At 37.2% G+C, this 23,390-nt stretch overlaps 1 protein-coding gene across 1 annotated transcript in view; it reads right to left on the minus strand.

Moving 5' to 3' along the window:
- LOC133546829 (gastrula zinc finger protein XlCGF26.1-like) overlaps positions 1-22,589 on the minus strand; it is a 30,079-nt gene extending 7,490 nt beyond the window's left edge. Inside the window, exons 1-2 of the mRNA XM_061892661.1 lie at positions 22,444-22,589; positions 4,365-4,477 (exon numbers count right to left, since the gene is read on the minus strand). The gene's annotated coding sequence lies outside the window, so the exon portion shown is untranslated. The remainder of the gene's footprint in view (positions 1-4,364; positions 4,478-22,443) is intronic.
- Positions 22,590-23,390: the final 801 nt, after the last annotated feature.

A 23,390-nucleotide genomic window follows, 5' to 3' on the forward strand; every position in this document is an offset into this window, starting at 1 on the left:
AAGGCCAACCTAGGCTGTTTTAAGATTATAAGAAACTGCTTAACTCTCAGCTGTGCTTTTACTTTTATGAATTCAATGATTCTTTCACACATATCTTATGGCTTAACTACATGGTCCCAGTCAGCAGTCAAGACCATTGAGTGTCTTTATTACCGGGCCTTGAAAGTCCTAGACAAGAAGAGAATACGATATCATCATTGCCAAATTTTAACCACATTTTAATATTTCCATTAAAACTGGGCAATTCCCAGATGGATGAAAACCTTGCCAAATTTTAACCAAATACAATATTTTAAGTTTTACCAATTGTATTTTGTTACATACAGTCAAACTGGTTTTTAAATGTTTGGATAACTCTGCTCCCCAATTGCTCTGCAAGGCCATTACAAGACTGCAAAGTGGTACCAGATCTACCACCAGAGCAATGTCAAAAGGCAACTGTTGTGTTCCATTCCGTAGAACATCTTTTGCCCAGACTGCCTTTTCAATAAAAAGACCACAACTATGGAACTCTTTACCTGACACTTTGAAAAGTATAACTGCACTTGTCACTTTCAAAGAACAAACAAAATTATGGCTAGTTGAGCAGCAATCGTGTTCCCATGTTTAGTTTTTTCTAATTTTTACCTTTTGGTTTTTATCTAGCCTGCACTTTGTGTTGTTATTATTATTATTGGCTTTTATCTAGTTTGCGCTTTGTATTATTTCTATTATCATTATTATCGACTCATTTTTGTCTTATTTTCATTTTCTTGTTTTAATGATGTTGGATCTGTGTTGTTGTTGTTGTTGTTGTTGGGGACAAGTGTTGTAAATTAGTTTTGGCTACAAACACTATGATGCATACATTGGATAACTGTTTCAGATGTCTAGGTTTTTTGGATCCGTCCCTATTTCAAATAAACCTTAATATATAATATATGTGAGTGGAATGTGTTGATGTTGGAATGGTTTGAATAGGTTGAAAAATGTGGGGATGGTGCAACTTGGACAAATGTCACTCCGGTGGGTGTACGCATGTGTGGAAGGTACGTAGACACAGAAAACTCCCCCACAAGCATGTTTGTGTGAGAGGTATTAAAACGGAGGTATTAAAACATTAGTCAGTCAATCAAACAAACGGTCAATGAACTTTGCAGTCATGGATACACTGTGTGTTTATTTTCTCCGGCTGCGGCTCTCAAACTTCGTTCGTTTGGTCCAAAAGCGTAAAAAAGCGCTGCCTCAATAAGACAAAAATAAAGCGGGTCTGGGGGCCCAAACGTTGCCATTCTTGTGTGAGTGTAGGCGTGTAGTCCTTATGTGACATCATCATGTCATGTTCATGAGGAAGCTGAGCTTGTTTCATACACGACTCCCCTCAGCCGTCTCCACTCCAACACACATGAGCAGCTAACCTGGCTAACATTAGCAGGTGACTTATGAGAAAATTCTCACAAGACCACAACTCTTCTTCTCTGACCTTCCCAAAGTAATAATCCAATCAATAATCACTGAACTCAACAAAAAAAATAAGGCATATTATTTCAACACTGACTTCCGGTGTCACAGAACTGGCTAATATAACAAAATCTGCTTTTCATTGCACAATATCAGGGAAATTGACATAAATGTAAGAGAAATGTTGTCATTCTTAGGAGAAGCAACATTTGTCAGGGAAAATAATGCCTTGCCGGTAAGGTCTATTCAGGTGTACTGGAGAGGACCCTAGGCCAGATAGTCGAACCTCGGATTCAGGAGGAACAGTGTGGTTTTAGTCCTGGTCGTGGAACTGTGGACCAGCTCTATACTCTGGGCAGGGTCCTTGAGGGTGCATGGGAGTTTGCCCAACCAGTCTACATGTGCTTTGTGGACTTGGAGAAGGCATTCAACCGTGTCCCCCGGGAAGTCCCGTGGGGAGTGCTCAGAGAGTCTTATTGTGGCGGTCCGCTCCCACTATGATCAGTGTCAGAGCTTGGTCCGCATTGCCGGCAGTAAGTCGGATCCGTTTCCAGTGAGGGTTGGACTCCGCCAAGACTGCCCTTGGTTACAGATTGTGTTCGTAACTTTTATGGATAGAATTTGTAGGCGCAGTCAGGGCGTTGAGGGGATCTGGTTTGGTGGCAGCAGGATTAGGTCTCTGCTTTTTGCAGATGATGTGGTCCTGATGGCTTCATCTGGCCAAGATCTTCAGCTCTCACTGGATCGGTTTGCAGAAGAGTGTGAAGCGACTGGGATGGGAATCAGCACCTCCAAAGTCCATGGTTCTCGTCCGGAAAAGGGTGGAGTGCCATCTCTGGGTTGGGGAGGAGATATTTCCCCAAGTGGGGGAGTTCAAGTACCAAGGAGTCTTGTCCACGAGTGAGGGAAGAGTGCATCGTGAGATCGACAAGCGGATCGGTGCGGCGTCTTCAGTAATGCGGACGTTGTATCGATCCGTTGTGATGAAGAAGGAGCTGAGCCGGAAGGCAAAGCTCTCTTTATCGGTCGCTCAAAGGTCCATCCTTACTTATGGTCATGAGCTTTGGGTTATGACCGAAAGGACAAGATCTCGGGTACAAGCGGCCGAAATTAGTTTCTTCCGCCGAGTGGCGGGTCTCTCCCTTAGAGATAGGGTGAGAAGCTCTGTCATCCAGGAGGAACTCAAAGTAAAACCGCTGTTCCTCCACATGGAGAGGAGCCAGATGAGGTGGTTCGGGCATCTGGTCAGGATGCCACCCGAACGCCTCCGTCAGGAGGCGTTTAGGGCACGTCCGACCGGTAGGAGGCCACGGGGAAGACCCAGGACACGTTGGGAAGACTATGTCTTGCAGCTGACCGGGAACGCCTCGGAATCCCCCAGGGAGGAGTTGGATGAAGTGGCTGGAAAAAGAGGGAAGTCTGGGCTTCCCTGCTTAGGTTGCTGCCCCCAAGACCCAACCTCGGATAAGCGGAAGAAGACGGATGGATGGAAAATAATGTGTTCTGGACCACTCATTCATCCTTTAAACACGCTGTCATTCAAAATAGCGACTAAACTACGAAGCTAAAGCTAGCAGGGAAAATCCATAAACGCACAACACATCTCATCTGCTTGTGTTGTGAACGACATCATCAATGTTGGAATAATATACAAACAGGACAATAGTCGCAACTTTCACCTCCACACATCGTTCTGAGAACAGCAACACACTTCCCCTTCACAATAATAGGTCTGACTGCGCTAACAAAATAAAGTTTTTTTAAAAAAAAGCACCTTAAACAAGCATAAAGAACTTATTGATGCATTTACACAATTATAATGCTTTGACCCAAAGTACGGGTCAAAATTGTCGAAAGGTTTATTGCACAAATAAATGTGAGCGATTCTACATTTAATAAACAAACTGGAAAGAAAATAACATTTGCCTTGGTGCCCTTCTAACTTGCCTTGGTGCCCTAAAATATGAACCCTCCTTTAAGGCAACACTTGTCTTGACCTTAAAAAGTTAAAATTTGAGGCCTGTCTATAATGTCCCATCCATCCATCCATGTTCTACCGCTTGTCCCTTTTGGATTCACAGGGGGGCGGAAGACGGGGTACACCCTGGAAAATTCCATAAAACCTTTACACTATTTATTTAAAATGTGTCCTAATTAAAATGTATCCTCCAGTTTGTGGCTATTATAAGACATATTTCCAGAGGATATGCATTTTTACAGCATGTTTTAAAGAGATAGCATTTAAAAAAATGACTTCTGGGTATATTATATTGATCAAATAATTCTTATTAGTGAGCAGAATAGAGGTGCTCTCATTGACTCCATTGTTAGAATTAGGATAGTCAAGATTTTGCTAATGTTTGTTTAGGACTTAGAATGCATACAATATAAAAACATGTTATTGTCTTACATATGGATTGTGAATGACAGGCAAAATAAAAAAAAATCAGATCCCCTTTGATAATTGTTCTACATCCTGTGAAAGGGCTGATGCTGTGGTGAACGTGAGAAAACAAGTAAATGTCGGGAAATGCAAATTTAAGCAAAAATGGCGGACAAACTTTTTAAAACCTGGTTAGAGATTGTTTGTAGTAAGCCCAGAGATGATTGTGTGTTATAAAATTATGGTAGAGTTACCTTTATTATTTGGGTTTAGGGGCCATGTCATGGGGCCCGGCCCGGCTCTGACTTGTTCCACCACTGACAGTTTGTAGTACAAATGGACTGGGATATGTAACTCATCTTTAGTAGTTACATTCCACAGAACACAGACAACCACGTGGTTGCAAGACCACGTTGCAAGTAGCAGACGGAATGCATCATCCTCACAAGACAACACAACTTCTTATACACAATATATTAAGCATAGTGTTAATAATGAAATGTAAAGTTGGTAAAGATGTGAGAGTAAGAAGTAAACAAACCTGTTCTGTGTAACACAACTTGATGTTTCTTGAAAACAGCGTCCAGTAGTTGATGTTGTCGCTCCTTCTCCTCTTTTGGTGGACAAAGTTCCTCCTCATACTTTGCTATCCTTCTGTGGCACATTTTCACACAATCACAACACTTTACTCTCACACTTGATCTCTACTTAGCGATGTGTTGATAATTTCTGTGTCTTCTGTTAGCAGCTAACAAGCTAAGCTAACTAGCCAGCTAAGCTAACTAACAAGCAAAGATAGCACGAGAAGCGGCACAGTGCTTCTAGCGCATCCAGACCACTTTATCCTTAAATAATGAATCACAGATGTATATTTCAAACTGGATAACAAATAAAACTGATTTATTAGCGTCCTGCACACTTCTTTCTCCTTCTCCTCCTGTTCTGATGTCTTCCGTTTACCCCGGAAGCTGGGAATGACGTCACAGCTGAGCGGACGAAGAGGTAGCTCTATATAAGATATTGCCTGCTGTCACTGTTACCATGCTTTTCTTTTACGTAATATTCATTTGAATAACAATGTGATATAAACGAGTGTCTTGTTTTTAAAAAATAAATTCAAAGTATATCAAACAAAGCTTTAATGTTGGGGTTCAGTGGCGCCCCCGTGCGACATTCATTGCAATGACAAGAGTGAAAGTGCTAGAAATTGTAGCGATATTACTGCCTGATTTATTTAAATTTACCCTTCCACGTGTTTTTATTGTTGTTCCCCTTTACTCCTAGATAATCTATTACATACAAAACATTAATAAAAAATTGAAATATCACAGAACGTGACGTCGCAGGAGCTCCTTTGTAAAAAAATACAGGAAGTGACGTAACTTCACGCATGTGTGGATCGATCGTGTCGTGAATTTATATCAAATTTTAAAAAGTGTGAAACATTTGCTCTCTTTAACAAAAGTCTCTTTCTTAAAGTGAAATCCAAATCCTCACATTGTGTTAATGATTTCAATTTATTAATTCAATCTTAGAAGATTTGTACAAAATAGAAAAACACTTACATTATTATATTTATTGGAATATATTAAGTCGTTTTAAATAAGCACATTCAAGCAAAAGTTTATCATTTAATTATATACATTTTATTTAAATCTTATTCGAATTGTCTCTCAAGTGTACCCCGCCTTCCGCCCGATTGTAGCTGAGATAGGCGCCAGTGCCCCCTGCGACCCCAAAAGGGAATAAGCGGTAAAAAATGGATGGATGGATTTACTATTACTTTCTTTAACGGGTTTTGTTTGTAAGAGGATTGGATTTAATGTGATGTTTTTTATATTGCTGAGTAAAATATTGAAAAAACATTGACTCATATTGTATTGAAAGTACCTTAATGTGTCTAAACATTGTTTATGTATGTTTAATTGTTCAATAAAAAAATAAAATACTCAGAAGTAGAACTGGCTAGCAAATAAACTTTCATTAACATAAAATGTTGAAGTCCTATTACATGACATTATATAAATATGTATATTAAGTATAGTTGGCAAGTAAACAAAATGCATTTTCCATACCTAATTGTATTAAATCAATTATAAATCAACCCCACACATTACAACATGTATTCACACTTTGTTGTGTGAAACTATTTTACACAAACTTACATTCAATTATAGTCATGATTATAATATATTAAGAAATTTAACAATGTGTGTTCTGGATGTAAATTAATTCATGGAAAATAAATAGTTAAACAATCTTTTTAGTGAGGTAGCATCTTTTTCACCTGAAAACAAATCTACTTAAGTGTGAAAATAAAGTCTTACTTATTACTTGTATTACATTTTAATTTAACCTTATTGAGCAGATTGACAAGATTGTGCAACACAAACAACAATATGTGACATTAGAAAATGTGCCAAGTATGAAAAAGTCATTTTGTATTTGCGTACAGGATGTTTAATGACAATGATCTCGACCCACTATAAATAAACAAAACAGGAAGATTGGAGCATGTGGAAGGAAGTTATGACTGTTATCATTTTCCACCACAAACGGGCGATGTTTGTGTTGATATCAATGACTAGTCATGATCAGACCCCGAATTAAAGGTCTCATATCAGTTTGCAAGGAGATCCCATCATCTAAACAGAAGTAAAGACAATTTGATGGTTGATGGCGAGAGGCAGTTTTGGCCGCCAGGCTCCGCCCACCACCAATGGGTACCAACAGGTACTGACCCATTCTGCACGACAGGGTGTCATCATCATCATTTGTACCAACTCTGAGTACAATCTCAGTTTGTGGAGCTGTGTTATAAATGTGTAAAGTTGTGTGGCGAGCCATCAGGTCAAAGTTTGGTCAAAGTCCCGAGGAGGAGTTTGTTCAAGTACCACCCCTTTTTGACTTCAACATGGCTGATGGAAACCAAAATGGCCGACTTTCTTTTGGCTCTCAAATATGGCTTCTTGAGACTTTTACGTTCCTCCTGTCATGATAGACGCCGCTGGTGATGTTGGTGGCGATACGTGAATCTGGGGCGAGGGGCACAATCATTCACATTTTCAAGAGTTAATATTTGATGTTTGGCTTCGGGGCTCCTAAACTATTTAATTTTTTGCTTGCAAGATTTGGAGAGTTTTGAGAGAACCTTTCCTCACACACACTGCACATTCTATCACATTCTAGAACTATCCTTTAGCCACGCCCCCTGGGCTAATATACTTCCAGTGTTGTGACCTCTGTTTACAATTTGTCAGCTCCAAAATATACCTTCTCACTGGCTACTCGGCCTGTCAATCTTTGGCCTCCACACCATTTCATTCAGAAGCCATTCTCCATTCAAAATCAATACTTGGCTGCCACTTCTCTCATCAACTACATCCCTCCAGAAAATACACTGATAATACTTGATCTGAAGCAATCAAATATATCATGAATCTACTCAGGTCACATGGTTTATAAGAAGGATAATGAAGTTGGATAAATGAGTTATAATTGCAATGGTCTTGCAGACAACAGAAAAAGAAAACTTATATTTATGTGGCTGAAGGAAAAAAAAACACAATATATTTTGTCTTCAAGAAACGCATTCAATAAATTTTAGATGCAGAAAAATGGAGAAAAGAATGGGATGGTTCGATTTCCCGTGGTATACTATTCCCATTTATTGAACTTTGGGCTAAATACTTAAGTTTAAGTTAAAGTAGCAATGATTGTCACACACACACTAGGTGTGGTGAAATGTGTCCTCTGCATTTGACCCATCACCCTTGTTCACCCCCTGGGAAGTGAGGGGAGCAGTGGGCAGCAGCGGTGCCACGCCCGGGAATCATTTATGCTGATTCAACCCCCAATTCCAACCCTTAATGCTGAGTGCCAAGCAGGGAGGTAATGGCTCCCATTTTTATAGTCTTTGGTATGACTCGGCCGGGGTTTGAACTCACAACCTACCCATCTCAGGGCGGACACTCTAACCACTAGGCCACTGAGTAGGTGGCCTAGAGTTTAAAGATTGGTTTTAACATTTAGTGCTCAGATTTAGATTCAGCTGTGATGAGGTAGAGACTTGGATGTATGGATGGATTTAAATTCAGATTTAAGATTTATGTTTAGATTTAACATGAAGCGCTCTCGTTTAGATAGAGATGTAGATTTAAGATTTAGATTTAACATTCAGACTTAGATCGAATATTTAGCACTGACATTTAGATAATTTAGTTTTAAGATGTAGGTTTAGATTTAAGATTTAGATTTAGTTTTAACATTTAACGCTCACGTTTACAAACCCAGTTTCCATATGAGTTGGGAAATGGTGTTAGATGTAAATATAAACAGAATACAATGATTTGCAAATCCTTTTCAACCCATATTCAGTTGAATATGCTACAAAGACAACATAGTTGATGTTCAAACTGATAAAAACATTTTTTTTTGCAAATAATCATTAACTTTAGAATTTGATGCCAGCAACACGTGACAAAGAAGTTGGGAAAGATGGCAATACATACTGATAAAGTTGAGGAATGCTCATCACATTACTTTTTATTCATATTCGGGGACGGTGTGGCGCAGTGGGAGGGTGGCCGTGCGCAACCCGAGGGTCCCTGGTTCAAATCCCACCTAGAACCAACCTCGTCACGTCTGTTGTGTCCTGAGCAAGACACTTCACCCTTGCTCCTGATGGGTGCTGGTTGGCGCCTTGCATGGCAGCTCCCTCCATCAGTGTGTGAATGTGTGTGTGAATGGGTAAATGTGGAAGTAGTGTCAAAGCGCTTTGAGTACCTTGAAGGTAGAAAAAGCGCTATACAAGTACAACCCATTTATCATTTATGTATGCATGTAGAAGTGTCTGGTTGCATCAGCTCCGCTGCTTTAATGTCTTTCATGTCCTTTGTGTTCTTTGATGTTTGATGTTTCCCTCCACATGTAAGAGGGATGTGTACTATGTGTGCTATGGCTATGAGTTGTTTTTTTCCCCTTGGCCTCTGTCTGGATCCCTCTCCAGAGGCCCAGGTTTAGACCCATTTTTTTTATTTATTTTATTTTAATATTTTATTTGTTTTCTCAAAGTGCAATTGCAAGAAATTTAGGGATTTCAACATCTACGCTCCATAATATCATCAAAAGGTTCAGAGAATGTGGAGAAATCACTCCACGTAAGCGGCATGGCCGGAAACCAACATTGAATGACTGTGACCTTCCATCTATCAGCCGGCACTGTATCAAAAACCGGCATCACTCTCTGAAGGATATCACCACATGGGCTCAGGAACACTTCAGAAAACTACTGTCACTAAACACAGTTTGTCGCTACATCTGTAAGTGCAAGTTAAAGCTCTACTATGCAAAGCGAAAGTAATTTATCATCAACACCCAGAAATGTCGCCGGCTTCTCTGGGCCTGAGATCATCTAAGATGGACTGATGCAGAGTGGAAAAGTGTTCTGTGGTGTGATAAGTCTACATTTCAAATTGTTTTCGGAAATATTCAACATCGTGTCATCCGGACCAAAAGGGAAGCGAACCATCCAGACTGTTATCGAGGCAAAGTTCAAAAGCCAGCATCTGTGAAGGTATGGGGGTGCATTACTGCCCAAGACATGGGTAACTTACACATCTGTGAAGGCACCATTAATGCTGAACGGTACATACAGGTTTCAGAACATATACTGCCATTTAAGCGCCGTCTTTTTCATGGACGCCCCTGCTTATTTCAGCAAGACAATACCAAGCCACATTCAGCACGTGTTACAACAGCGTGGCTACTCAGTGGCCTAGTGGTTAGAGTTTCCGCCCTGAGATGGGTAGGTCGTGAGTTCAAACCCCGGCCAAGTCATACCAAAAACTATAAAAATGGGACCCGTTACCTCCCTGCTTGGCACTCAGCATTAAGGGTTGGAATTGGGGGTTAAATCACCAAAAATGATTCCCGGGCGCGGCACCGCTGCTGCCCACTGCTCTCCTCACCTCCCAGGGTGTGAACAAGGGTGATGGGTCAAATGCAGAGAATAATTTCGCCACATCCAGTATGTGTGTGACAGTTATTGGTACTTTAACTTTAACTTTAAAAAAAAGAGTGCGGGTTCTTTCCTGGCCCGCCTGCAGTCCAGACCTGTCTCCCATGGAAAATGTGTGACGCATTATGAAGCGTAAAATACGACAGCAGAGACCCTGGACTTTTGAACGACTGAAGCTGTACATAAAACTAGAATGGGAAATAATTCCACTTTCAAAGCTTCGAACTAGTTTCTTCGGTTCGCAAACGCTTATTGAGTGTTGTTAAAAGAAAAGGTGATGTAACAGTGGTGAACATGCCCTTTCCCAACTACTTTGGCAGATGTTGCAGCCATGAAATTCAAATTTAATTATTATTTGCGAAAAAAGAAAAAGGTTTAAGAGTTTGAACATCAAATATGTTGTCTTTGTAGTGTTTTCAACTGAATATGGGTTGGAAATGATTTGCAAATCATTGAATTCCGTTTATATTTACATCTAACACAATTTCCCAACTCATATGGAAACAGGGTTTGTAGATTTAAGATTTAGGTTTAGTTTTAATATTTTGCGCTCGGATTTAGATTTAAGATTTAGGTTAATGTTTAAGATTTAGGTTCAGATTTAACTTCCGTCCATCCCTTTTCTATAGCTTATTCCCTTAACATATCGATTAATATTTAAGATTTAAATTGAACATTTAGAAATAATATTTAAAGTCTACATTTAAATATGATGAATATGAGCTGAATTTGAGAAAAGTGAGTGAAATGAGAGAAATATATCTGCTACAAAAGTTAGACTGAACTTTTACATTCGGCACCCCATAATCACTTTTAATAAACTTTTTTCTAAACTTCTAAAGTGATATTTCTCTAAGTTAAAGCAGCTTAGAAAGAGTGATTTAAATGTAAAGTTAAGCCCAAAATGACTGCTCATTTGTTTTGATAGACTTACAATTCCACAGAAAGTAAGTCAGGACAAAGCATTGCTTTTAATGTCATCCAGTATTAGTTTTGACAGTGTGAGTACATGAATATATGTGACATACTCCGCTGCAGTAGGTGGCAGTATTATATATATTATTATCATCCAGTATTAGTTTTGACAGTGTAAGTACATGAATATATGTGACATACTCCGCTGCAGTAGGTGGCAGTATTATATATATTATTATCATCCAGTATTAGTTTTGACAGTGTGAGTACATGAATATATGTGACATACTCCGCTGCAGTAGGTGGCAGTATTATATATATTATTATCATCCAGTATTAGTTTTGACAGTGTAAGTACATGAATATATGTGACATACTCCGCTGCAGTAGGTGGCAGTATTATATATATTATTATCATCCAGTATTAGTTTTGACAGTGTAAGTACATGAATATATGTGACATACTCCGCTGCAGTAGGTGGCAGTATTATATATATTATTATCATCCAGTATTAGTTTTGACAGTGTGAGTACATGAATATATGTGACATACTCCGCTGCAGTAGGTGGCAGTATTATATATATTATTATCATCCAGTATTAGTTGTGACAGTGTGAGTACATGAATATATGTGACATACTCCGCTGCAGTAGGTGGCAGTATTATATATATTATTATCATCCAGTATTAGTTTTGACAGTGTAAGTACATGAATATATGTGACATACTCCGCTGCAGTAGGTGGCAGTATTATATATATTATTATCATCCAGTATTAGCTTTGACAGTGTGAGTACATGAATATATGTGACATACTCCGCTGCAGTAGGTGGCAGTATTATATATATTATTATCATCCAGTATTATTTTTGACAGTGTGAGTACATGAATATATGTGACATACTCCGCTGCAGTAGGTGGCAGTATTATATATATTATTATCATCCAGTATTAGTTTTGACAGTGTGAGTACATGAATATATGTGACATACTCCGCTGCAGTAGGTGGCAGTATTATATATATTATCATCCAGTATTATTTTTGACAGTGTGAGTACATGAATATATGTGACATACTCCGCTGCAGTAGGTGGCAGTATTATATATATTATTATCATCCAGTATTAGTTTTGACAGTGTGAGTACATGAATATACAGTATGTGACATACTCCGCTGCAGTAGGTGGCAGTATTATATATATTATTATCATCCAGTATTAGTTTTGACAGTGTAAGTACATGAATATATGTGACATACTCCGCTGCAGTAGGTGGCAGTATTATATATATTATTATCATCCAGTATTAGTTTTGACAGTGTAAGTACATGAATATATGTGACATACTCCGCTGCAGTAGGTGGCAGTATTATATATATTATTATCATCCAGTATTAGTTTTGACAGTGTGAGTACATGAATATACAGTATGTGACATACTCCGCTGCAGTAGGTGGCAGTATTATATATATTATTATCATCCAGTATTAGTTTTGACAGTGTAAGTACATGAATATATGTGACATACTCCGCTGCAGTAGGTGGCAGTATTATATATATTATTATCTTCCAGTATTAGTTTTGACAGTGTGAGTACATGAATATATGTGACATACTCCGCTGCAGTAGGTGGCAGTATTATATATATTATTATCATCCAGTATTAGTTTTGACAGTGTGAGTACATGAATATATGTGACATACTCCGCTGCAGTAGGTGGCAGTATTATATATATTATTATCATCCAGTATTAGTTTTGACAGTGTAAGTACATGAATATATGTGACATACTCCGCTGCAGTAGGTGGCAGTATTATATATATTATTATCATCCAGTATTAGTTTTGACAGTGTGAGTACATGAATATATGTGACATACTCCGCTGCAGTAGGTGGCAGTATTATATATATTATTATCATCCAGTATTAGTTTTGACAGTGTAAGTACATGAATATATGTGACATACTCCGCTGCATAAGTGGCAGTTTTATATATATTATTATCATCCAGTATTAGTTTTGACAGTGTAAGTACATGAATATATGTGACATACTCCGCTGCAGTAGGTGGCAGTATTATATATATTATTATCATCCAGTATTAGTTTTGACAGTGTAAGTACATGAATATATGTGACATACTCCGCTGCAGTAGGTGGCAGTATTATATATATTATTATCATCCAGTATTAGTTTTGACAGTGTGAGTACATGAATATATGTGACATACTCCGCTGCAGTAGGTGGCAGTATTATATATATTATTATCATCCAGTATTAGTTTTGACAGTGTGAGTACATGAATATATGTGACATACTCCGCTGCAGTAGGTGGCAGTATTATATATATTATTATCATCCAGTATTAGTTTTGACAGTGTAAGTACATGAATATATGTGACATACTCCGCTGCAGTAGGTGGCAGTATTATATATATTATTATCATCCAGTATTAGTTTTGACAGTGTGAGTACATGAATATATGTGACATACTCCGCTGCAGTAGGTGGCAGTATTATATATATTATTATCATCCAGTATTAGTTTTGACAGTGTAAGTACATGAATATATGTGACATACTCCGCTGCAGTAGGTGGCAGTATTATATATATTATTATCATCCAGTATTAGTTTTGACAGTGTAAGTACATGAATATATGTGACATACTCCGCTGCAGTAGGTGGCAGTATTATATATATTATTATCATCCAGTATTAGTTTTGACAGTGTGAGTACATGAATATATGTGACATACTCCGCTGCAGTAGGTGGCAGTATTATATATGTTATTATTATCATCCAGTATTAGTTTTGACAGTGTGAGTACATGAATATATGTGACATACTCCGCTGCAGTAGGTGGCAGTATTATATATATTATTATCATCCAGTATTAGTTTTGACAGTGTAAGTACATGAATATATGTGACATACTCCGCTGCAGTAGGTGGTAGTATTATATATATTATTATCATCCAGTATTAGTTTTGACAGTGTGAGTACATGAATATATGTGACATACTCCGCTGCAGTAGGTGGCAGTATTATATATATTATTATCATCCAGTATTAGTTTTGACAGTGTGAGTACATGAATATATGTGACATACTCCGCTGCAGTAGGTGGCAGTATTATATATATTATTATCATCCAGTATTAGTTTTGACAGTGTGAGTACATGAATATATGTGACATACTCCGCTGCAGTAGGTGGCAGTATTATATATATTATTATCATCCAGTATTAGTTTTGACAGTGTAAGTACATGAATATATGTGACATACTCCGCTGCAGTAGGTGGCAGTATTATATATATTATTATCATCCAGTATTAGTTTTGACAGTGTGAGTACATGAATATATGTGACATACTCCGCTGCAGTAGGTGGCAGTATTATATATATTATTATCATCCAGTATTAGTTTTGACAGTGTAAGTACATGAATATATGTGACATACTCCGCTGCAGTAGGTGGCAGTATTATATATATTATTATCATCCAGTATTAGTTTTGACAGTGTAAGTACATGAATATATGTGACATACTCCGCTGCAGTAGGTGGCAGTATTATATATATTATTATCATCCAGTATTAGTTTTGACAGTGTGAGTACATGAATATATGTGACATACTCCGCTGCAGTAGGTGGCAGTATTATATATATTATTATCATCCAGTATTAGTTTTGACAGTGTGAGTACATGAATATATGTGACATACTCCGCTGCAGTAGGTGGCAGTATTATATATATTATTATCATCCAGTATTAGTTTTGACAGTGTAAGTACATGAATATATGTGACATACTCCGCTGCAGTAGGTGGCAGTATTATATATATTATTATCATCCAGTATTAGTTTTGACAGTGTAAGTACATGAATATATGTGACATACTCCGCTTCAGTAGGTGGCAGTTTTATATATATTATTATCATCCAGTATTAGTTTTGACAGTGTGAGTACATGAATATATGTGACATACTCTGCTGCAGTAGGTGGCAGTATTATATATATTATTATCATCCAGTATTAGTTTTGACAGTGTGAGTACATGAATATATGTGACATACTCCGCTGCAGTAGGTGGCAGTATTATATATATTATTATCATCCAGTATTAGTTTTGACAGTGTGAGTACATGAATATATGTGACATACTCCGCTGCAGTAGGTGGCAGTATTATATATATTATTATCATCCAGTATTAGTTTTGACAGTGTGAGTACATGAATATATGTGACATACTCCGCTGCAGTAGGTGGCAGTATTATATATATTATTATCATCCAGTATTAGTTTTGACAGTGTAAGTACATGAATATATGTGACATACTCCGCTGCAGTAGGTGGCAGTATTATATATATTATTATCATCCAGTATTAGTTTTGACAGTGTGAGTACATGAATATATGTGACATACTCCGCTGCAGTAGGTGGCAGTATTATATATATTATTATCATCCAGTATTAGTTTTGACAGTGTAAGTACATGAATATATGTGACATACTCCGCTGCAGTAGGTGGCAGTATTATATATATTATTATCATCCAGTATTAGTTTTGACAGTGTAAGTACATGAATATATGTGACATACTCCGCTGCAGTAGGTGGCAGTATTATATATATTATTATCATCCAGTATTAGTTTTGACAGTGTAAGTACATGAATATATGTGACATACTCCGCTGCAGTAGGTGGCAGTATTATATATATTATTATCATCCAGTATTAGTTTTGACAGTATGAGTACATGAATATATGTGACATACTCCGCTGCAGTAGGTGGCAGTATTATATATATTATTATCATCCAGTATTAGTTTTGACAGTGTAAGTACATGAATATATGTGACATACTCCGCTGCAGTAGGTGGCAGTATTATATATATTATTATCATCCAGTATTAGTTTTGACAGTGTAAGTACATGAATATATGTGACATACTCCGCTGCAGTAGGTGGCAGTATTATATATATTATTATCATCCAGTATTAGTTTTGACAGTGTAAGTACATGAATATATGTGACATACTCCGCTGCAGTAGGTGGCAGTATTATATATATTATTATTATCATCCAGTATTAGTTTTGACAGTGTGAGTACATGAATATATGTGACATACTCCGCTGCAGTAGGTGGCAGTATTTTATATATTATTATCATCCAGTATTAGTTTTGACAGTGTAAGTACATGAATATATGTGACATACTCCGCTGCAGTAGGTGGCAGTATTATATATATTATTATCATCCAGTATTAGTTTTGACAGTGTAAGTACATGAATATATGTGACATACTCCGCTGCAGTAGGTGGCAGTATTATATATATTATTATCATCCAGTATTAGTTTTGACAGTGTAAGTACATGAATATATGTGACATACTCCGCTGCAGTAGGTGGCAGTATTATATATATTATTATTATCATCCAGTATTAGTTTTGACAGTGTGAGTACATGAATATATGTGACATACTCCGCTGCAGTAGGTGGCAGTATTTTATATATTATTATCATCCAGTATTAGTTTTGACAGTGTAAGTACATGAATATATGTGACATACTCCGCTGCAGTAGGTGGCAGTATTATATATATTATTATCATCCAGTATTAGTTTTGACAGTGTAAGTACATGAATATATGTGACATACTCCGCTGCAGTAGGTGGCAGTATTATATATATTATTATCATCCAGTATTAGTTTTGACAGTGTAAGTACATGAATATATGTGACATACTCCGCTGCAGTAGGTGGCAGTATTATATATATTATTATCATCCAGTATTAGTTTTGACAGTGTAAGTACATGAATATATGTGACATACTCCGCTGCAGTAGGTGGCAGTATTATATATATTATTATCATCCAGTATTAGTTTTGACAGTATGAGTACATGAATATATGTGACATACTCCGCTGCAGTAGGTGGCAGTATTATATATATTATTATCATCCAGTATTAGTTTTGACAGTGTAAGTACATGAATATATGTGACATACTCCGCTGCAGTAGGTGGCAGTATTATATATATTATTATCATCCAGTATTAGTTTTGACAGTGTAAGTACATGAATATATGTGACATACTCCGCTGCAGTAGGTGGCAGTATTATATATATTATTATCATCCAGTATTAGTTTTGACAGTGTAAGTACATGAATATATGTGACATACTCCGCTGCAGTAGGTGGCAGTATTATATATATTATTATCATCCAGTATTAGTTTTGACAGTGTAAGTACATGAATATATGTGACATACTCCGCTGCAGTAGGTGGCAGTATTATATATATTATTATCATCCAGTATTAGTTTTGACAGTGTGAGTACATGAATATATGTGACATACTCCGCTGCAGTAGGTGGCAGTATTATATATATTATTATCATCCAGTATTAGTTTTGACAGTGTAAGTACATGAATATATGTGACATACTCCGCTGCAGTAGGTGGCAGTATTATATATATTATTATCATCCAGTATTAGTTTTGACAGTGTAAGTACATGAATATATGTGACATACTCCGCTGCAGTAGGTGGCAGTATTATATATATTATTATCATCCAGTATTAGTTTTGACAGTGTGAGTACATGAATATATGTGACATACTCCGCTGCAGTAGGTGGCAGTATTATATATGTTATTATTATCATCCAGTATTAGTTTTGACAGTGTGAGTACATGAATATATGTGACATACTCCGCTGCAGTAGGTGGCAGTATTATATATATTATTATCATCCAGTATTAGTTTTGACAGTGTAAGTACATGAATATATGTGACATACTCCGCTGCAGTAGGTGGTAGTATTATATATATTATTATCATCCAGTATTAGTTTTGACAGTGTGAGTACATGAATATATGTGACATACTCCGCTGCAGTAGGTGGCAGTATTATATATATTATTATCATCCAGTATTAGTTTTGACAGTGTGAGTACATGAATATATGTGACATACTCCGCTGCAGTAGGTGGCAGTATTATATATATTATTATCATCCAGTATTAGTTTTGACAGTGTGAGTACATGAATATATGTGACATACTCCGCTGCAGTAGGTGGCAGTATTATATATATTATTATCATCCAGTATTAGTTTTGACAGTGTAAGTACATGAATATATGTGACATACTCCGCTGCAGTAGGTGGCAGTATTATATATATTATTATCATCCAGTATTAGTTTTGACAGTGTGAGTACATGAATATATGTGACATACTCCGCTGCAGTAGGTGGCAGTATTATATATATTATTATCATCCAGTATTAGTTTTGACAGTGTAAGTACATGAATATATGTGACATACTCCGCTGCAGTAGGTGGCAGTATTATATATATTATTATCATCCAGTATTAGTTTTGACAGTGTAAGTACATGAATATATGTGACATACTCCGCTGCAGTAGGTGGCAGTATTATATATATTATTATCATCCAGTATTAGTTTTGACAGTGTGAGTACATGAATATATGTGACATACTCCGCTGCAGTAGGTGGCAGTATTATATATATTATTATCATCCAGTATTAGTTTTGACAGTGTGAGTACATGAATATATGTGACATACTCCGCTGCAGTAGGTGGCAGTATTATATATATTATTATCATCCAGTATTAGTTTTGACAGTGTAAGTACATGAATATATGTGACATACTCCGCTGCAGTAGGTGGCAGTATTATATATATTATTATCATCCAGTATTAGTTTTGACAGTGTAAGTACATGAATATATGTGACATACTCCGCTTCAGTAGGTGGCAGTTTTATATATATTATTATCATCCAGTATTAGTTTTGACAGTGTGAGTACATGAATATATGTGACATACTCTGCTGCAGTAGGTGGCAGTATTATATATATTATTATCATCCAGTATTAGTTTTGACAGTGTGAGTACATGAATATATGTGACATACTCCGCTGCAGTAGGTGGCAGTATTATATATATTATTATCATCCAGTATTAGTTTTGACAGTGTGAGTACATGAATATATGTGACATACTCCGCTGCAGTAGGTGGCAGTATTATATATATTATTATCATCCAGTATTAGTTTTGACAGTGTGAGTACATGAATATATGTGACATACTCCGCTGCAGTAGGTGGCAGTATTATATATATTATTATCATCCAGTATTAGTTTTGACAGTGTAAGTACATGAATATATGTGACATACTCCGCTGCAGTAGGTGGCAGTATTATATATATTATTATCATCCAGTATTAGTTTTGACAGTGTGAGTACATGAATATATGTGACATACTCCGCTGCAGTAGGTGGCAGTATTATATATATTATTATCATCCAGTATTAGTTTTGACAGTGTAAGTACATGAATATATGTGACATACTCCGCTGCAGTAGGTGGCAGTATTATATATATTATTATCATCCAGTATTAGTTTTGACAGTGTAAGTACATGAATATATGTGACATACTCCGCTGCAGTAGGTGGCAGTATTATATATATTATTATCATCCAGTATTAGTTTTGACAGTGTAAGTACATGAATATATGTGACATACTCCGCTGCAGTAGGTGGCAGTATTATATATATTATTATCATCCAGTATTAGTTTTGACAGTATGAGTACATGAATATATGTGACATACTCCGCTGCAGTAGGTGGCAGTATTATATATATTATTATCATCCAGTATTAGTTTTGACAGTGTAAGTACATGAATATATGTGACATACTCCGCTGCAGTAGGTGGCAGTATTATATATATTATTATCATCCAGTATTAGTTTTGACAGTGTAAGTACATGAATATATGTGACATACTCCGCTGCAGTAGGTGGCAGTATTATATATATTATTATCATCCAGTATTAGTTTTGACAGTGTAAGTACATGAATATATGTGACATACTCCGCTGCAGTAGGTGGCAGTATTATATATATTATTATCATCCAGTATTAGTTTTGACAGTGTAAGTACATGAATATATGTGACATACTCCGCTGCAGTAGGTGGCAGTATTATATATATTATTATCATCCAGTATTAGTTTTGACAGTGTAAGTACATGAATATATGTGACATACTCCGCTGCAGTAGGTGGCAGTATTATAGATATTATTATCATCCAGTATTAGTTTTGACAGTGTAAGTACATGAATATATGTAACATACTCCGCTGCAGTAGGTGGCAGTATTATATATATTATTATCATCCAGTATTAGTTTTGACAGTGTAAGTACATGAATATATGTGACATACTCCGCTGCAGTAGGTGGCAGTATTATAGATATTATTATCATCCAGTATTAGTTTTGACAGTGTAAGTACATGAATATATGTGACATACTCCGCTGCAGTAGGTGGCAGTATTATATATTTTATTATCATCCAGTATTAGTTTTGACAGTGTAAGTACATGAATATATGTGACATACTCCGCTGCAGTAGGTGGCAGTATGCACCTTTCATGTCATTGCTGCAAGCTGCCCTTCAACTCAAGGAAGAATTGCTCAAAGCTTCTTTCATGTCAAAGAGCTGCTACTTCAAAGAGCAGCATCTTTTAAAGGCCGATCCTTCGCCAAGCACCCATCACTCCGTGTTGGGAGCCTCAAATGCTAACATCTCATCTCTTTTTGCACTCAAACTAATTACTTACTTTTTAAATCAGCTTTTACATGTAAAACATGAGCCAAGAAATAAGGCAGGAAAAAATGTGGGAATTCCAAAAGGTGAGAAGGTTGATGGAGCAGCGACTCAATCTTACTGTTGAAGAACTATTTGGAGTGTTGGAAAGAACCGTAGCAGAGTACCAGGAGGAACTTTCTAGGACAAAGGAGGAGAACAAACGTCTACAAGAACTACTGGACGCTGTTTTCAAACCTCAAGTTGTGCTACACAGAGCAGGTTTGTGGACATCTTTTCACCTTATGTCACGTAAAGTTAAAGTTATAGTTAAAGTAGCAATGATTGTCACACACACACTAGGTGTGGTGAAATGTGTCCTCTGCATTTGACCCATCCCCTTGTTCACCCCCTGGGAAGTGAGGGGAGCAGTGGGCAGCAGCGGAGCCACGCCCGGGAATCATTTATGGTGATTTAACCACCAATTCCAACCCTTGATGCTGAGTGCCAAGCAGGGAGGTAATGGCTACCATCTTTTTATAGTCTTTGGTATGACTTGGCCGGGGTTTGAACTCCCAACCTACCCATCTCAGGGCGGACACTCTAACCACTAGGCCACTGAGTAGAATCAACAGCTTGTAGAATGCTCACTAAATTATTGGATGACACTCTTGATTTGTTAATTTTATTTGACATGGTCTTCATGATGATTATCCTGTAGAAACAAGATTGTTTCTTTTAGATTTGTTTGTGTTTTCTAACAGTGGGAAAAGTCCAGAACAATTGGGAGATGACACCTTTTTAAAATGAGTGATTCATCTATTTTCTATTTGACATAAACATCATTGTGTTGAAAGCCTCCGCATGAATTTAGAAATAGAAACAAGTTGCAAGATTAGAATGTATGAATGGCTTTGATGTTTATACCTGGAGCTTTGTTTTCAATGAAAAATGATATTTTGCTCAATAAAAATATTGTATTGGGGATAGGTTGATTGGCAACACTAAATGGTCCCTAGTGTGTGAATGTGAGTGTGAATGTTGTCTATCTGTGTTGGCCACCTGTCCAGGGTGTACACCGCCTTCCGCCCGATTGTAGCTGACATAGGCACCAGCGTCTCCAAAGGCAATAAGCGGCAGAAAATGGAAGAATGGATATTAACATGACATGAGGGAAGAAGTTTCTACTTGAAGTCAGTTACATACTACATGACTTCTTCACTACTCAGTGGCTTAGTGGTTAGAGTGTCTGCCCTGAGATCAGTAGGTTGTGAGTTCAAACCCCGGCCGAGTCATACCAAGGACTATAAAAATGGAACCCATTACCTCCCTGCTAGGCTTGCAGCATCAAGGGTTGGAGTTGGGGGTTAAATCACGGGTACTTTAACTTGACATTTTTTTCCCGGGAAGTGAAAAAGGTGGTGGTCAACCAAGCCAAGATGGCTGTTGTGCAGCAACCTGTGAGCCAACTCTCTTTGAGGACACAAAGGGCCGAGATCAGGGCTGTCAAACATAGGTCCCACGGGCCGGATAAGGCCCTCCTGTTCTACAAGTCTGACATACCAATACGTGTTTTGATACCCTCTAATAAAATTTTATGATTGACAGTATCGAAAGCAGCGCTAAGATCAACAAAAAAGTATATTTTTTAAAATATACTTCATCTCCAATGTCCATCATAACTATACATAAAACTTCTTAGAAGTCCTTCTGGACAATCAATTAACATTAAATTAGAGCTACTTTGACTATAAACCAGTCCAAATGCGGGAAAAAAAAGAAACACAAAGTCCACCCGTTGGAAAAGGTTCGCTACCAAAACATACATCTTTAATTCTTTGTAGTAAAATATATAATTTCCAGTCCAAATGCCAAAAAAAAGCAACATAACGTGATTCAAAAGCTTTCTAGGAGCAATGCTATGCTACCTCACAAGACGTAACTACCTTACCTCATTTCTTGGCTTAACTTGCTTATGAACACATTGCTCTTGCACAAATGATAGTCAACAACCTCCATTTATAAGAAAGATGTGCTTACCTTTTTGGTTTAAACAGCTTATTTTGGTGTTGAGTCAGCCGACATGTCCTGCACTGCAGAGGAACCTCCTTCAGTTTGGGGACCAGGTGTAGTCCATTGGTAATCAGGGGAGGGATATGAGCCCAACAGCGAGTGCAGTACCAGCTACAGCCCTATGAGGGGGCTGCTGTGCAAATGTCTCACACTCAAACTAAACAGTAAACATGGTTTATGGGGGGGGAAAAGCTTAAAAGTCACTTAGGCATTTTCAGAATGGATTTGACTATTATTTAAAGTGACTTTGTAAACAGAACGACGTCCCCCATAAGTAAGCATTGCCAGAACACACACACACACACACACACACACACACACACACACACACACACACACACACACACACATACAAAGCACTGAGGATTTGAGGAAAAAAGTCACTTTTGAGTTGTCCACACCGGAGAATAACTAAAGATTGTTGAACAAAAAAAATATGGAACTGAAAAACTTCTGCAACAAAGATCACAAAAACCAAGATTTGGAAAATGGTATCAATCCAGATACAAATGTTTTCCCCCACATCAGTAATAATAGTTGTTATTATCCAGATGAACAATATAATAGCAACATTAATTGTAATAACAAACTGTCAATTATTCATTTTAATAGCAGAAGTTTGTATGCAAATTCTAACAACATGAAGCACTTTTTAGAACAATTCAACAAACCCTTTAAAGTGATCACTGTCACAGAAACATGGATTGATGATTAAAAAAGGAATATATTTTGATCTGGAAGGATATGAACTAAACTACATCAACAGAAGCAACAAAAACGGAGGAGGAGTAGTTGTGTATGTGATGAAGAACCTGAACCACAAAGTGGTAAAAAACATGTCATTTGCTGTAGATAATATCTTACAAAACCAGTGAAGTTGGCACGTTGTGTAAATGGTAAATAAAAAGAGAATA

This window comes from Nerophis ophidion, unplaced genomic scaffold, assembly GCF_033978795.1.
Source record: "Nerophis ophidion isolate RoL-2023_Sa unplaced genomic scaffold, RoL_Noph_v1.0 HiC_scaffold_45, whole genome shotgun sequence".
Classification (NCBI taxonomy): Eukaryota; Metazoa; Chordata; class Actinopteri; order Syngnathiformes; family Syngnathidae; genus Nerophis; species Nerophis ophidion.